Source organism: Abramis brama (assembly GCF_963993115.1).
Source record: "Abramis brama genome assembly, chromosome: 7".
Classification (NCBI taxonomy): domain Eukaryota; kingdom Metazoa; phylum Chordata; class Actinopteri; order Cypriniformes; family Leuciscidae; genus Abramis; species Abramis brama.
In genome coordinates this window covers 39860440-39875405 of record NC_139969.1, presented here as the reverse complement: position 1 = coordinate 39875405, position 14966 = coordinate 39860440, and the positions used below count along the sequence as shown (strand labels likewise).

The 14966-nt window shown below is 41.0% G+C and overlaps 1 protein-coding gene and 1 pseudogene across 2 annotated transcripts in view; both read left to right on the top strand.

Moving 5' to 3' along the window:
* The window catches only part of LOC311087282 (NACHT, LRR and PYD domains-containing protein 12-like), a gene marked incomplete at its 3' end in the record, with an annotated part of 349673 nt that overhangs the window by 218852 nt on the left and 115855 nt on the right, over positions 1 to 14966 (top strand). The window lies entirely within an intron of this gene.
* LOC311087293 (protein NLRC3-like) lies at positions 10062 to 12597 on the top strand (annotated as a pseudogene). The gene is made up of 3 exons (XR_014609610.1): positions 10062 to 10147; positions 10413 to 10608; positions 10703 to 12597. The product of XR_014609610.1 is annotated as a protein NLRC3-like (transcript).

Below are 14966 nucleotides of genomic sequence, written 5' to 3'. Positions count from 1 at the left end.
CATCTGATTACAACAACACTTGCTTACATCAGTTAATAGTTCATAAACTATTGCTTCAACTGATCTCAAACTTCTTTAACTTCAGTTAACACAGAAATGAACGATTAACTGCACTTACCTCTGCTCAGCCATGAACTGGTCGAAAGCTGATGACGTAACATGTAGGTAGGCCCGCCCTCACGTGATACTGATTGGTCGATTGATAAGCTTAAATCTGATTGGCTAAAGAGTACGACTGCTCTGTGTTACAAGTGTTATGCTGCCAGGAAAGTCTCAAAAACACACACACACACATATCTAAGGCGATTCGTACGTGAATGACGATTTGCACATTCAAATGCAAGGATACACTTGTACATTTTAAACATTCAAAGGTTTTTGTGCACAGTTGTATATCTACGAATTGTGGTTTGCATTTGTGAAATGTATTTTATGATTATATAATTTTATTTTGCGCATGTGAATTGCTTTTTGTGAATTTTTTTTTTTTTCACGCACGTGGATTTTTTTTTGTGTGTACGTGAATTAGGTTTCATGCATGTGAAATTGTCTACGCATTTGTGAATCATATTTTTTGCGTGAATTATATTTGAGACTAATCTGCCTCCATACTATATGTATGCTCTGTCTGTCTCTAGCCTATCAGTCAATGTGTTGTGTAAATTTAAATGTAAGCCTAAATAGCCTATAACTAATCAAATATGTCACTATATCAACAAAAATCCGCTATCTCAAAATCAAACTCCTCTCACAAAAACCCACGAGGTCAATATGCGTTGATTTCACTTTTATACAGATGTGCGATTGTGTGGTCTGTTCCCGACCGTGTCAATCAGACGCTGATTCGGCAGACCACACCTGATGAAACACTTAGTGAAACACTTCGAGGCTTCGTTTAGCCATAGTCACGTGACATGGGTGTTTTGAATCATGCTTCGGGATCTCGCAAAGCTTCGGAACGACTGTTTCGCGTCAGCCATCCCTACTGCGAGCCAAAGCAAGTCGCCTACCCAGCCGACCCAGAGCCATCATTCGCTGCAGCACCTCCTCGCTCTCGTAAACGGAGGAGGAAGAAGACTTCCTGCATTCCCCAAATTCTGGAGGCCACCCCAGAGCAGTCTGCTCTTCATGTCTGTTCTGTAGAGGTTGAAGAGACTACCCTTTCCCTTTATGTTGCTGCTATTATGTGTGTCTGGGCCGCACATGCCTCACTGTCGGCTACCTCAGCTCCATCCTCTCCTGAGCCACATGTTTCCACCCTCAGTCCAGCCGAGCCTGCACTTCACGCCAGTCCAGCCGAGCCTGAGAGCGTCATGCCCGCCGAGCCTGAGACTGAGAGCGTCTTGCCCGCCGAGCCTGAGACTGAGAGCGTCATGTCCCCAGAGCCAGTCGTCGGCCCAGATGAGCCAGAACCGGTTCCGAGTCCAGTTCCGAGTAAAGAAGTCGCCTGCCCTGTCGAGCAAGAGCCAGAGCCAGTCTTCGAGCAAGAGCCAGAGCCAGTCTTCGAGCAAGAGCCAGAGCCAGTCTTCGAGCAAGAGCCAGAGCCAGTCTTCTCAAAGGCGTTTCCTTCGCCGCTGGTCCCGCTTAGCTCAAAGCCCTCTTCACCGCTGGCCCTGCCCAGCCCAAGACCCTCTTTGCTGCCGGACCCCCCCTTTCCTGTCAATTTCCCCATTAAAAAATTTTTTTGGGGGGGGGGCAGTATACCTGCTAGGGGGACCACGGAGGTCTCTCCGACGCGGTTCCCAGTGCCGCCTTGGCCACCTGAAGAAACATCTCCGCCATGGCCACCCGAAGGGTCACCACTGCCCTGGACGCCCGAGGGTCCGACTGCTCCGCCCTGGTTCCACCAGAAACTCTGCAGAACTTTGGTCTGGACACCAGTGTTGTAAGTTCAGAACATATTGCAGGAGATCTCAACATTGTCTCTCAAGGTCCACTTACATGCAGAGGTTTACTCCAGCCTAGTCCAGCACACCTGAACAAGCTAATCAAGGTGCATAACTCTGGGTGCATATCACTCAGGTCTCTAGCTCAGTAGTCAGTGGTTAAGGGCCGTCTTTATCACAAAATCCTTACAGTGCACTGAAACATTCGCTCCCTAAAAACTCACTGTTATCGGAAGTTCTGAAGCTCAAAACTTTATCACACGAGACAGTTCGCTACAAAATGACATGTGATAGCTGATTTTAAAACACAAACCAATATTATATTTCAGCATAAACATACGTCGCTAGACAGGTAATGTCTAATCAAGCAAACATTTACAATTTATCTATGACAAATATGTAGAGGGAAAACTCAAGTGTATACTTCACATTTTGGACAACCATTGTTTTTTCACATTTACATTTTGGTTATTGTATCTTTCTCACTTTAGATGCTGGAGAAAACACAGCCAGGCTAAAGCATTCAAAGTGGAAACTTCTGTCGTGGCTCAATAATCCAGGATTGGGACGGTGGAAGGAGCAGAAGATCAGAGATCAGGCAGAGATCTACTGGTGCCCCTGAGGAACTGATTTACCTCCTAATGCGTCAAACATTACCAAACATTTTCATCACTCACCTTCATGTCATTGCAAACCTGTAAGACTTTCGTTCATCTTTGAAACACAAATGTAGATCTTTTTAATGAAATCTGAGAGCTTTCTGTCCCTCCATTTCACAGTTTATGCAACTACAACTTTCAAAGGTAGTAAAGACATTATAACAATAATCAATATGACTCCAGTGGTTTAACCTCATCTTTATGAAGTGAAGTGAATGCTTTGTGTGTGCAAAAAAAAAAACATTGCATCTTTATTCACAAAATATACATCTCTGACACGTGTTCACGGAGCACCACGATTCATCAGGGTTGTGTTGGCGAGAGAGCCGGCCATCTCATGCGTCGGAGATACATCATTTGTGAATAAAGACGTAATTGTTTGCGCACACAAGGCATCTGTTAAAAATATCTTCATTTGTGTTCTCCACAAAAGTCTTACGGGTTTGGAGCGACATGAGGGTCAGTAATTAATGACAGAATTTACATTTCTGTGTGAACTATCCCTTTACTGTTTTCTGATGTGGTTATAATTGGTCATTGTTCTGTTTTATAAACATTTTCAATATTTTTAAGATTTATTGTTTTGAAAAAATGTTTATACAGAAAAGAAAAATTTGATAAGTCACAGTAAAAACTTAAAATTGTTTAAAAAAAAATAATGTTTCAAATAAATGCTGCTCTTTTGAAAGTTCTATTCAAAGAATACTGAAAACTGTATCGTAGTTTCCACAAAAATATGAAGCCGTACAACTGATAATAATCAATTTTTTTGAGAACCAAATCATATTATAATGATTTCTGAAGGATCATGTGACCCTGAAGACTGAAGTAATGATGCTGAAAATTCAGCTTTGCATCACATGAATAAATTACACATTACTATATATTTACATGTATATTTATGAAAAGTTATTTTTATTGTAGTAATATTTCACAAATAACTGTTTTTAGGGTATGCTTGATCAAATGCAGGCTTAAGATGTGATCAGGAAAGTGTTTTTTATGTGAAAGATGTATCTGATGTGTCAACTAGATGTACCGCATGGCGGTACAAAATATGACCGCCGCTCAGGCCTGCACTGGCTTTCCACAAAAATAAATGACGTGGAGCAATTTGGCTGTATTGCGTGTTTATGTATATACCTAAAAAAAGTAGTAGTATGTGCATGTCTGTCTGTGTGTGTGTGTGTGTGTGTGTGTGTGTATGTGTGTGTGTTTGTGTATGTGTGTGTCTGTGTGTGTGTGTCTGTGCGTGTATGTATGCGTGCGTACATGTGTGTGCGCGTGTGTGTGTGTGTCTGTGCATGTGGATTTGTATGTGTGTGTATGGGTGTGTGTCTGTGCGTGTGGATGTCAGTGTGTGTGCATGCTTGCGTTTGTTTGTATTCCTGCATGTGTGTGTGTGACAGTTAGGGTTGCCAACTTCAGAAAAGGAAAATGCGGGACAATCGTGGTTATTTATAGGAAAATGAGGGACACTCAAAATATTTGTACTGTATCACACAGTGTACGTCATTTCAGTGTCTGCAGTTAAGTTTGTGTTTAAAAGGTTATCAGACATAAACACATTTGTATTGCTTAACCTATTTATGTATTTAATTCTAAAAATAATTTTAATGTCATACATGAAAAAAGTCACATTACAAACAAACCATAGTTCAAAATAACAGCATTTATCTAAAATAGAAAGCTTTTTTAACATTATACACTAGGCTTACAGTTCAAAAGTTTGGGGTTAGTAAGATTATTTTTTGGGAAAAAAAATAAAGAAAGTAATTGCCTACTTTTATTCAGCAAGGATGCATTACATTAATCAAAAGTGACAGTTAAGATAATGTTACAAAAGCTTTCTATGTACTTTCTAAAAGCTTTAAAACATTAATAATAATCAGAAATGTTTTTTGAGCATATTATTCCCTCAGGTAGATTACATGTTTTCTTGCGTGGCTGGATGTTAGACTCATGAACAATAATCACGTTGTTTGCATTCGCCAAAATTGATTAGCCGAAATCAAAACGTGGACAGTGAAAGGAAATTACCGTTAGCGCGAGACGAGTCCGGCTTAAAGCGGAAGCGACCAGACGGCAGAGGATGTTCGCAAATCAAACAATGATTTGTCTCAAAACAGTGATTAAAAAAAGCTGTGATTGGATGATGACAGGTGTCGGTGATCATTCTCAAGTGTCGTGGTCAGCACTGCTGCTGTTGCTGTTGTATCAGTCAGTGGTTTATCAGCTTGTCAAAAAACGGGACACGGGAGGTCACGCACGGGACAAATAAATTAGGCCCAAAATACGGGACGTCCCGCCTAATTCGGGACAGTTGGCAACCTTAGTGACAGTATCATCCTAAACCAGCAACCCTTCGCTCAACACCACCATATACAGGCCGATGAGTGTACAGTCACTAAATGTGCACATAAATGAATTTATTTTATACCCCCCCATGGATGAAATTCTACGAAACTTAGCATACCCCCAGAGGATGTCAAGTTAATTATACACATGAAATATGGTGCAGTTCTGAACATCTCAACTGAAGATAGGGGCGAAGATAGGGGCCCCCCGGGGACCAAACGAAATTTTTCCGTAAAAGTCTAGTGGGGCTACATGCCCACCAAATTTCATGTCCCCCGGTGTTTCGGTGTCCCTGGTATCGTTGACGAAAAATTCAGTAGATGACGAAAAAAAAAAAAAAAAAAAACTTTGACAATCCCTATATGACCGCTTTCGCTAGCTACGCTAGCGGCGGTCATAATAAATGGTCTGCAAATCTTTTATGAATTGTTTTATTATGAATATTAAATATAATCATGAATTCATGGTTGAAATTAGGCCTGAAAAAGACGTTATGTATTTTCAACTCACTTTACAACCTAATTTAGATGTATAATTATGACCGCCGCTAGCGTAGCTAGCGAAAGCGGTCATATAGGGATTGTCAAAGTTTTTTTTTTTTTTTTTTTTCGTCATCTTACTGAATTTTCCGTCAACGATACCAGGGACACCGAAGCACCGGGGAACATGAAATTTGGTGGGCATGTAGCCCCACTAGACTTCTAAGGAAAAATTTCGTTTGGTCCCCGGGGGCCACTCCCCCCCCGCGCTGGGCCCCCCCAAACCCAAAAAAATGCAGTTTTTCCTAAATAACTACCTGAACCGTGGCACCGAGGATGAAGAAATTTTTATGGTATGTTGGTCTACTAGACTTTTACGGAAAAATTTCGTTTGGTCCCCGGGGGCCACTTCCCCCCCCCGCGCTGGGGCCCCCGTAAATTTTTCGTCAACGATACCAGGGACACCGAAACACCGGGGAACATGAAATTTGGTGGGCATGTAGCCCCACTAGACTTCTAAGGAAAAATTTCGTTTGGTCCCCGGGGGCCACTCCCCCCCCGCGCTGGGCCCCCCCAAACCCAAAAAAATGCAGTTTTTCCTAAATAACTACCTGAACCGTGGCACCGAGGATGAAGAAATTTTTATGGTATGTTGGTCTACTAGACTTTTACGGAAAAATTTCGTTTGGTCCCCGGGGGCCACTTCCCCCCCCGCGCTGGGGCCCCCGTAAATTTTTCGTCAACGATACCAGGGACACCGAAACACCGGGGAACATGAAATTTGGTGGGCATGTAGCCCCACTAGACTTCTAAGGAAAAATTTCGTTTGGTCCCCGGGGGCCACTCCCCCCCCGTGCTGGGCCCCCCCAAACCCAAAAAAATGCAGTTTTTCCTAAATAACTACCTGAACCGTGGCACCGAGGATGAAGAAATTTTTATGGTATGTTGGTCTACTAGACTTTTACGGAAAAATTTCATTTGGTCCCCGGGGGCCACTTCCCCCCCCGCGCTGGGGCCCCCGTAAATTTTTCGTCAACGATACCAGGGACACCGAAACACCGGGGAACATGAAATTTGGTGGGCATGTAGCCCCACTAGACTTCTAAGGAAAAATTTCGTTTGGTCCCCGGGGGCCACTTCCCCCCCCGCGCTGGGGCCCCCGTAAATTTTTCGTCAACGATACCAGGGACACCGAAACACCGGGGAACATGAAATTTGGTGGGCATGTAGCCCCACTACACTTCTAAGGAAAAATTTCGTTTGGTCCCCGGGGGCCACTCCCCCCCCGCGCTGGGCCCCCCCAAACCCAAAAAAATGCAGTTTTTCCTAAATAACTACTTGAACCGTGGCACCGAGGATGAAGAAATTTTTATGGTATGTTGGTCTACTAGACTTTTACGGAAAAATTTCGTTTGGTCCCCGGGGGCCAATTCCCCCCCCGCGCTGGGCCCCCCGTAAATTTTTCGTCAACGATACCAGGGACACCGAAACACCGGGGAACATGAAATTTGGTGGGCATGTAGCCCCACTATAGATTTTACGGAAAAATTTCGTTTGGTCCCCGGGGGCCACTCCCCCCCCGCGCTGGGCCCCCCGTGAATTTTTCGTCAACGATACCAGGGACACCGAAACACCGGGGAACATGAAATTTGGTGGGCATGTAGCCCCACTAGACTTTTACGGAAAAATTTCGTTTGGTCCCCGGGGGCCACTCCCACCCCACGCTGGGCCCCCCCAAACCCAAAAAATGCAGTTTTTCCTAAATAACTACCTGAACCGTGGCACCGAGGATGAAGAAATGTTTATGGTATGTTGGTCTACTAGACTTTTACAGAAAAATTTCGTTTGGTCCCCGGGGGCCACTCCCCCCCCGCGCTGGGCCCCCCGTGAATTTTTCGTCAACGATACCAGGGACACCGAAACACCGGGAAACATGAAATTTGGTGGGCATGTAGCCCCACTAGACTTTTACGGAAAAATTACGTTTGGTCCCCGGGGGCCACTCCCCCCCCCCCCCGCGCTGGGCCCCCCGTGAATTTTTCGTCAACGATACCAGGGACACCGAAACACCGGGGAACATGAAATTTGGTGGGCATGTAGCCCCACTAGACTTTTACGGAAAAATTTCGTTTGGTCCCCGGAGGCCACTCCCCCCCCGCGCTGGGCCCCCCGTGAATTTTTCGTCAACGATACCAGGGACACCGAAACACCGGGGAACATGAAATTTGGTGGGCATGTAGCCCCACTAGACTTTTACGGAAAAATTTCGTTTGGTCCCCGGGGGCCACTCCCCCCCGCGCTGGGCCCCCCCAAACCCAAAAAATGCAGTTTTTCCTAAATAACTACCTGAACCGTGGTACTGAGGATGAAGAAATTTTTATGGTATGTTGGTCTTAAGGGCCCACATCAACCTAGCCCATAATCGATTGTCAAAGTTTTTTTTTTTTTTTTTTTCCGTCATCTTACTGAATTTTTCGTCAACGATACCAGGGACACCGAAACACCGGGGAACATGAAATTTGGTGGGCATGTAGCCCCACTAGACTTTTACGGAAAAATTTCGTTTGGTCCCCGGGGGCCACTCCCCCCCTGCGCTGGGCCCCCCCAAACCCAAAAAATGCAGTTTTTCCTAAATAACTACCTGAACCGTGGCACCGAGGATGAAGAAATTTTTATGGTATGTTGGTCTTAAGGGCCCACATCAACCTAGCCCATAATCGATTGTCAAAGTTTTTTTTTTTTTTTTGTCATCTTACTGAATTTTTCGTCAACGATACCAGGGACACCGAAACACCGGGGAACATGAAATTTGGTGGGCATGTAGCCCCACTAGACTTTTACGGAAAAATTTCGTTTGGTCCCCGGGGGCCACTCCCCCCCCGCGCTGGGCCCCCCCAAACCCAAAAAATGCTGTTTTTCCTAAATAGCTACCTGAACCGTGGCACCGAGTCAGTACTCCGAACAGACGAAGAATCTGCCAGAAATTACAATCTTTTGAAGTTAAAACACAAACAGTTTTATTGATAAAGGGTTATTGAAAACAAATATGTTTTTGAAAGTTTTCTCCCATTTTCTCTTCCGTTTTAGGCTGTTGTTTTTGTGATGTGAAATCGAAAGTATTTTTGAAGCAGACATTTACAGTAGACAGAGATGAAGCCTAACGTCAATGAACAACAATCTGATGTTATTAAACTGAATATTTCAGTTCATATATAGCAATTATGAATCGCAGTAATACAGTATGTCTATTATAATTCTGGTTACTTTTACGTAATTAGTTATTTTGGGATCATTTGAAAGTAATGAAATCAACCACCATTGTGAACTTGAAGTAATGATTAAATGACAAACGATTCAACAATTAATAAAGATTGGGTAAATATGATTGTAAAATTATATTATACTGTAATAGAGAATACAACAAATTGGGTTCAGTTTTCCCAGCACTGCACATTTCTGTTCCCCAATGAATTCATATTTAGAGTTAAACTCATTAAACAATCAGAAATGATTAAGACCATTCGGTTATTTTACATGGCAATATATTTGTCTGTAACTCACTTTATTTTATACATTGTTTTTGCTGTTGCTGTTGTTGATGATAACTCAGCATTCTTCATTATTGTCTTGAATAAGATGTTCTTCATCTGTGTAAAATGGTGTCATTTCCAGGTGATGCTGAAGGATTGAGTGTTTTCAGAAAGCAGTGCTGATCAGTTTTCAGTGTCAGTTTAGCTGCAGTATGTCAGAGGAAAGAGGAAAGGACTCTCTCTCTCAGAGGAGTCTCTCAGAGAAACACAGGTAAGACTGCGTCTGTTTTCATCAGTTTAAACTCGACTGGACTTTGTGTTTCCCTGTCAGTAACAAAACTTTAAGCATTGTTTTATATTTGCAAATGCTTTGAACAACTTCAATTTTGAGCTTTTTAAATTAACACTGACATTGTCTATAAAGCCCTGTTTACTAGAAAATATCACGGTTAATAATTTGTTAATAACCTTCTAGACACTGAATTAATCCAAATAAATGACTTTAGTTTTTAGATCATAAAATTATTGATAGACATTAGAAAACAACTATACACTTAATTTAATTCAAGAATGCCAACAAAACTTTGTCGCACAGACATTTCTGCTCTCTATTTCTGTCAATAAACAAAAACTTGACATGTTCTCTGAAATTATAATTCTCAACATATTTAATCTCACTCATGTATATTAAAGAAATTGGTAAATTAATGTGAGCCAGTAAATAAAATGATTGTTAACTATAAAACTGTAAATTGTGTGAGTGTGTGTATTTCTGTGGAGGATTAGATAGAGACACAGATGTGTTTCACACACAGTTGATCCTCCTTTACTGAAGTGTTTTCTCTCTCTCTCTGTTCTTTGTGTCATCAGTGTAAGATCAGGCTCACATGTGTCCAGCTCTGTGTCTCTGAAGAGTGATCGGTCAAAAGGTGAAGTACCAAACTTCAGTGAGAAAACACCATCATCTGATAAAAGGTATTTTGTGTTACTAATTTTTTGTCACACATTGACTGTGTTTAAAAGTTGTATCAGTGAATATCAATCATGAAACATGTTTAGATCAAATATTTGTCAGAGTATTCACAGTTAATGCTTATTTCTCTTTCTGTAAAATATCAGTCAGTATTTTATTTTACTAATTTGATTACAGGCTTCAATATGAGACATTAGACTCAGATGTTCAGACTCACAGGAACCACGAGAATTTCAAAGACAATCTTCTAGGGATCTTCCAGGTAGGAAAACACATTTTTATAAATGTTTAATATTTCTAACAAACAAATATGTTATTGAACAAAAAAATGTAATTAAATTTTTCTTGATCACTTATTTTTCTTTTTAAAGACATTTTAGCTCAACATTGGTTAGCATGTTAGTCTTTTAACTGGATTTTTAATGTACATGTATTATAATTACTGAATAAATAGTGTTGACCAAATGTAGATGTACAATTTGGCTTAAATTGTGTTATTCTGTCTTTTCTCTTACTTTTGTTTGTAGGATCTTGAGAGCAAAATAATCACATTTCTGAAGAATGAGCTGGAGAAGTTAAAGAAAATATTACAAAAAGAGAACACACAACACTTTGTGAAGGACTTTATTGAGAACAGATCCAGTATCAAATCAGCAGCTCTTGATCTCACACTACATTACCTGAGAGAGATGAAGCAAGATGAAGCTGCTGATGCTCTAGAAGGTAAGAGACTCATGATCATCTGTCAGATTGTCTCTTATAAATGTAGGAGAGAAAATGAAGACTAAAACTATCTATTGTCTGTTCCTGTGTTTAGATGAGCTGTTCCTCATTCCTCAGCTGAAATGTGGCCTAAAGAAGAAGTATCAATGTGTGTTTGAAGGAATTGCGAAGCAAGGTGACTCCACACTTCTGAATAACATCTACACAGATCTCTATATCACTCAGGGTGGCAGTGAACAGGTCAATACTGAACATGAGGTGAGACAGATTGAAGTTGCTTCCAGGCGTCATGAAGCACAAGAGATACAGGTTGATTGCAAAAATTTGTTTGAAGCACCTGAACAAGACGAGGAGATCCGAACTGTACTGACAAAAGGAGTCGCTGGCATCGGGAAATCAGTCTCTGTGCAAAAGTTTGTTCTGGACTGGGCTGAAGGAAAAGAAAATCAAGATATCAGCTTCATATTTCCTCTTCCATTCAGAGAGATGAACTTAAAGGAGAAAGAAAAACTAAGTTTGATGGACCTTATAACTCAATTTTTCCCAGAGTCAAAAGGACTGAACCTTACAAGAAGGAATCGATTCAAAGTGCTGTTCATCCTTGATGGACTGGACGAATGTCGCCTTCCTCTGAAGTTTGACTGTAATGAGACGTGGCGTGATGTATCGTCACCAGCCTCTCTGGATGTTCTCCTAACGAACCTCATGAAGGGAAATCTGCTTCCCTCTGCTCTCATCTGGATCACCACCAGACCAGCGGCTGCCAGTAAGATTCCTCCTGACTGTATCGACCGGCTGACAGAGATACGAGGATTCAGCGACGCACAAAAGCAAGAGTACTTCAAAAAAAGATTCACTGATCAGAATCAGGCCAACACAATCATAGATCATGTTAAAAAAATCAAAGAGTCTCTTTATCATGTGCCACATCCCAGTCTTCTGCTGGATTTCAGCCACTGTTCTCCAGAACATTCTGGAGGAGAAAATAAATAATGATGTGAAAAACATTCAGGCTGATGAGATCTCTAAAACACTGCAGGAATCAAACACTGAAGACACTCCCAAGACTCTGACACAAATGTACACACACTTTCTCCGCTTTCAGATCCAACAGAGCCGCCGAAAATATGATGGAGAATACACACCAGATGTTTCCTGGGATAAAGACGCCATCCTTTCACTGGGGAAACTGGCATTTCATCAGCTGGAAAGAAACAACCTGATCTTCTATGACACAGACCTGGAAGCCTGTGGTATTGACGTCTATAAGGCATCAGTGTACTCAGGCATGTGTACCCAGATCTTTAAGGAGGAAACAGGGATCGTTCTTGGTACCATGTACTGCTTTGTTCACTTGAGCATTCAAGAGTTTATTGCAGCCCTTTATGCACATCTGTTTCTAGACATCAACAAGACAAGTGTGTTTGATCATGAGTCTACAGAACCGGAAAACAGAAATGAAACCATGATTGATTTACTCAAGACTGCAGTGGACAAGGCGCTCGAGAGTGACAATGGACACCTGGACCTTTTCCTTCGCTTCCTCCTCGGTCTGTCACTCCAGTCCAATCGACGACTCTTACGAGGTCTGTTGACACAGCAAGACGGCAATGACCAGAGCAACAAGGAAATAGTTCAGTACATCAAGCAGAAATTAGAAGATGATCTTCCTGCAGAGAGATCCATCAATCTGTTCTACTGTCTGAATGAACTGAACGACCAAACTCTGGTGAAAGAGATTCAGACCCACCTTAGCAAAGGAAGTCTCTCATGTGGTGACCTTTCACCTGCCCAGTGGTCTGCTTTAGCCTTTGTGTTGTTGACATCAGAGGAAGAGCTGGAGGAGTTTGAGCTTCAGAAATTCAAGAAATCAGACGAGTGTGTCATTAGATTATCGGCAGTCATCAAAACCTCCAGAAGAGCTCTGTAAGTCTTTTAATATATTTTGTCATGTTTAGCTCTCATCTGAAAAATGCATTTATCTACATTACTCTATAGTGATTCCCCATCATAAACAAGAACCTATACCTGTAAAGCTTTTGTGTGTGTGTGTGTGTGGGTGTGTGTGTGTGTGTGTGTGTGTGTGTGGAGACAGTTTATGAAAACTAAAGACAAAATATAAAAAACATGTAAAAATGTTTGCATGTTTGTTTTGTATCATATCATATTACCACATCATATATTAGTTGTCCCTCTGTTTCTCCCAGTAATTAGATATTTTAAATAGAGATGCACCGATTACAATTTTCTAGGCCGATTCCGATTTCCGATTTTTCATTGAGTTTGACCTGCCGATACCGATTTTAGCCGATTCCGAATTAATTTTTTCTAACCACATTACAGCACACACAAATATTTATTTTCTATCTTTTCTTTAATAGAACATTTTGCATAGAACATAGATCATTTTTTTAACAGATAATCGCTATAAAATAGAACTATAAATTACTCCTGGTGTGGGAAATACACACATATAGTATATAGTATATAATATATATATCCTTGCAGTATAAAGATATTTCTATATTTCTATAATTTCTGGCTAGTTTACTTTATTTATTTTTTGTAATCATAACCACTGCTCCCGGTGTGAATGCACTCATTGATTAACATGCACGCCAAAAAAAATACACGCTGCTCACATTTGCGGTGTGAAACGGCCGTAATTCACGAGGTTTCCTACATGTGCGTTCCGTATGCAGGTGTGATGCTGATGTTGCGCAATGTTAATCATGTGGCGCTCAAGTGCATTTGACCGGCATAAAATCGGCATATGTCCGACTGACCGGACGGTCGCCGGTCATGGCGATCACGTGAAAATCGACCAATTCCGGTCACCAGCCGATCAGTCGGTGCATCTCTAATTTTAAATGCTTATTTCTATGAGTAATTCTGTAGTTTAATGTAATAATAATGTAATGCAATATGTAGATCGATATACATTATATTGTAGATATTTACAAATAAACATTTATCAATAGCCTGTTGTATCGTATTTGATGTACACATTTTAAGATGGTTTTGCTACAATTTCTTTTTTAAATTGTTTTTCCAAAATCTCTTTTTTACATATAATTTTTTTAAATATATTTTTCAAATTTAGTAATTAAGTAAAATAACTATACATTTAATTTTCAGCAATTGTTATGGATGTTTTTGTTTACTATCTTTAAATAGGGGTGTGACGATAACCGCATCACCGCAATATCGCGTTAATGAGATGCCTACCGCGGTGTGAGGTCATCACCGCACTTTTTTTTGTTTGTTTTTTTTTGCTGAAATTTACAGTAGTGCATATGGTTTGTGATATGAACTATAAACACATTAATATTTGCTTATAATTTACTGTATTCTGCAAGTCCCATGTTCAAGGGTTTCTGGAGAAAAAAAAACGCTTCCTGCGCAAGGGAGGGACAGTCCGTTAAACATATGGGGGATTTATTTTTGTGTGTGTGTCTGATTATTATTAATTAACTGCTAGGTTTTGTGATGTTTACAGATAATGTTCAATTAAATAAAAACAAACACAGGCATAAAAGACAAGCATAACGTAAACAGTTGGAGTTAGATTTTAATTGCAAGTAGCGATCTCTCTTATGTGGTATAGGCAATAACAGTTGACGGCGCTAGCCGAATGATTTAAAAAATAGCCACGAATCTAGTGTCATTTAATAAGCCAAATACTGTGTCGCCTTTGAAGCAGGTGACAATTAAGGGGAAGCCGGTGAATTTGGACAAGGCAATATGCCGTATTTGTCGCACAAAAGTATCCGTCTCGCGAGGAAATACCACTAACTTAAGACCACATCTTAGGAAAAATTAACCATCCTGTGGCGTTTGCTGGACTTAAGTGCAGCACACCTACCTTAGGTCGGCGACACACTGGCTGCGTGGCGTGTCCGTTTTTATTTCGGCTCCCATGTTAACAGTTTAGAGCTTGCACACTGCCTGCGTGAGACGCGCGTCTCAGTTGCGGCTCAAGCCGCGCGGAAAACGCTTGCATGCTAGAAATAGAACCAACGCCTATTTTTCACGCGACACGCAAGCCTGTTGGAAGCGTTTCCTGGCAAAATTGAATAGGAAAAGATGTTTGTATGTCATTTTGACATGAATACATATTAATAAATTACATTTTGATGTTTGAAAGTTAAGGTTTCTTTTGACATAAATGCAGATATAAATGTAATTTAAAAAAAAATATTATCGATTTTCAAATATTGTACCTGTCAATACAGAGCGAAATATTCTGTAGCCTATTTTGCCGTCAATACTGCCGATGCTGTCTTAGCTGCTATATATTTGTTTAACATTAAGTATAGGTCTTCCACAACTCTCTCCCCATATGTCGAATATATCAC